Source organism: Brachyistius frenatus, unplaced genomic scaffold (genome assembly GCF_029030835.1).
Source record: "Brachyistius frenatus isolate BFR_SWC_R1_liver_20210118 unplaced genomic scaffold, ASM2903083v1 Contig_12, whole genome shotgun sequence".
Classification (NCBI taxonomy): Eukaryota; Metazoa; Chordata; class Actinopteri; family Embiotocidae; genus Brachyistius; species Brachyistius frenatus.
Window position 1 is genome coordinate 3,813,761 of NW_027210611.1, and position 3,548 is coordinate 3,817,308.

The window sequence follows — 3,548 nt, forward strand, 5'->3', positions numbered from 1 at the left end:
ATAATCTTTTACAACTGTATGCAAAGGTAACACAGCATGATTTTAAAATGAGCAGCTTCAGCTCTTAAAATATTTCCTGTGTAACATCGACTGACGAGTTTCCTCTGACACTCAGAAACCTTGCCGATGTGGGGAAGCTGTGAGAAGTAAGAGAGCTGGCCCAAGCTAATATGCTGTTACTGTTACAGCCAGAGTCGTATCATCATGAGAAGTCTTTAAACCCGTAAAGGCTTTACATATCCATTAAACCACTGGACCAACATCTTACTCATTTTCAACCACTCGATCTGAATGATCAATAATTCGCAATGTCTAACTTAAAACTTCATTTAGAAAAGTAAGAAAAGCAGTGAGACAGACAGTCAAAACTGAAAGTTCATGATTTGTCCTTTACAGGGAAGAATCATTAAAAAAAATCTCAAACACATCCTTGTTTGACCTTCGGTGCTCTTGGAAGGAGTTCAATGACAGTACTTTCACTGACTGGCTGGTTTATTCCTTCGTCATCCAGCCCTTTCCTATCCTATAGTTTATTTTTGCTCCCAGTATTTGTGATTGCAGTTCTTGATTTTTGCATTATGTACATCTCATATCTGGGCAGTAATGTGTCTCCTGGCTCTATTCTGGCGTGTATTGCTTCAGGGCATTTAATGTAAGCATATACTTCTGCAGTTCATTTGGAGAGCACATCTGTCTGTTAAAATAAATGTCTTGAAATACTATTAGAATGTCTAAAATGTCCAGTAGAGTTTAAAAAACAGAAAATGCTTGAATTTGTGAAGCTTTTTAGAGAAATAAGCCAGTGCTCCACTGACAAAAAAAAAAAATGCTTACGCTGGACTGTCAAAAAAATAACATTCATATTCAGGCATTGCTACCAGGTATAAAACAGAGTTTAGACATGATTTAGCTGCAAGAAAGAACACATTTATGGGTCAGCAGAGTGCAGACAGACACATTTTAACATCAAAATATAATGTTTAATGAACACGGTTTAATGTTTAAAGAGCACTGACGTTTACAGGTATTACTTGACCTGTGTCTGAGCCTCAAGGTGGATTACTTCATGTATTTGTCCTGACAGGATGATAAGACATTAAAATAACATTTTATAACCTGTGGGGAGTTTAAAATCTATCTAGCAGAAGAGTATGATTGTGATTGCCAGTCACACACAGGTCCACAATTTGTATGATAACCAAACGACTTGCAATGTCAGAAAATCTCTCTAGATAACTGTGAAAGCGTATTTCAGGGGTGAAATTATTTCCTGCGCATGGAATTATTATTATTATTATTTTTTTAAAGATATGCTATCTGTGTTAACATGCTGTATTTTCTAATTAAATGCCATTTCACCAACAGATATTTATAATAAATATTTACCTTAGCAAACAGAGCACTTACTATGAACAAGAGGACAAAGCCCATAAATTGTTTGCTCATGAGTTAATCAATCGTGTTTTCTTCTATGTCCTTGCTGTGCCTTTAGTCATCCAAGATCTGGTTAACAAACTAGAGCAACCGATCACTGTTGAAGACTTCTATTGTGATTGATAGGTCCAATGAAGCATTTGTAAACAGTACTTTTTCACAGAATCTCATTCAGGCAACTATTCCAGGAATTCTTATTACAGAAAAAAAAGGTCGCTAATGAAATTCTAGCCAAACCTCTGGGCACGTCGAAACAGTGCTCGCATCAACTCTCTCTCAAACAGGATTCATTAACAAAAGACCCCCATCCTTTAACTGTCAATGATTATTTAGTGTCATAATTCCTTTTGTCGCCACCTCCTCTGAGGCCACTATATCTGATCGGATGCAGATTTGATTGAGTGGAGTGGAAATATCTTTTTTACGCTCTAAATAAATTTGGCTTTGGTTCAAAATTCATTACTTGGACAAGAGTTTTGTCCACATCCCCTGAAGCTTCTGTCAGGATTTATACAACTCAATCAGTGGTTGACACGCCAGGCTTGCCCTTTAAGTTTTATGTTGTTTGCCCTTGTCACAGACCCCTTGAAACAACAATCAAGAAAATTAGCACGAGTTTGTACTCTGCCTTCACCTGACGTTCCCTTCTTCAGTTCAGGATATTTTCATTTTAAACCTTCACTTTATTCAAAGTTTCTTACATTAAAATTGGTCCGAGTATTTTGGTAAAACAGATTTGAATATGAAATCGGCCTCTTACGGGGCTCAAGCCCCGAGCTTTTTTTACGACATCGTAACAGCCGACACATCCGTCTTCCTGCTGTACAGAATTGAAACCAGTGATCAAACACGCAAAGCGAAGTCTTGATCAAATGCAAACAAACTATACAAATTTAAGAAGAAGCCATTAGCCAACTGGCATCCTATACCAAAAAAAAAAACATTTATTGGCCCGTGTTTGTAAACAGGGAATGTTTTTTAGGATTACCTTTATGGGACATTATGACCTGATAACATGCTACATTTTATAGAGAGATTTGTTTGTATTTATTCTGAAGCTACAGGCACAATGTGTCACACCTGAAAAGTGATGAGAATAAATGTACTCTATTTTTTTGAAAGGAGCTCTCGTCAAACACCTGTGGTGAAATGTTCCGGTAAATTAATCACCTAGTAGCTCGAGGAGAGTGCTTGAAGGTTGAATCCTATGTTCTTTTTCTTGGGAACCTATTCTGTAGGGAAGGATTTGGCTTTTTTAGGACTGCGCTGTTCCACATTCACACCTGCAAACTGTGTGAAGTGACCCCATTTTAAACTATTCACCAGACGCCCCCTTCAGTGGAGCAACATGGAAACATGCTCCTCGTTCAAAGGCACCAATGTGGGAACTTCTTCTAAAGCATCTAAAGCACCTTTTAAAGTATCTAAATTAACTTTGCTGTGTAAAGCTCTGATTCAAAGATTGATGATAAGAAAAAAAAGTCTAGACTTACCAGCTTCATCCTTGCTTTGTTAATTTTCCATCAAAGCAATCACAATAAAAGATAATAAAGCAGGGCCCACCTGAAGGATATGAATTTTGTTTTACAGTTAATCAAAATGCTAAAAAAAAAAAAAGAGATTTGAACCGTAACTAATGAATATTTTTTTTGTGCAGCAAATCGTAACAGTTTTGAACCTTGAACCAACAAATATTTGGCATTCTGTTTTTATTTTAGGGGACACATTTTCACACGCCCGTGTGCTATATTAAGTACATTTTGGTGCTTATACTCATATATAGTCGTGTACTTGCGTCAACAAATATGACTAAAATGTATTATATTTACTTGTGAAAGCTCTACACAGAAGTGTTTCTAGTTTTATTCTTCACCTAAAAAAAAAAAATGCACGGTTTGTCTCAGACATTTAAATTACTTGCAGTCATTAACATATGCAACATACTTTGTGTTTAAAGCTAGGTTATTGGCCGCTTGCTTTATGACGCGCCTCCACTGTCACGTCTCAGAATGAAGATATTCACTCAACTGATTTTACTCTGCTGAGAGAGAGAGAGAGAGAGATGTGCGACAGCAGCTCTCCTTTCCTTCAAGTTTGCAGCTCGCAGTGGGAGA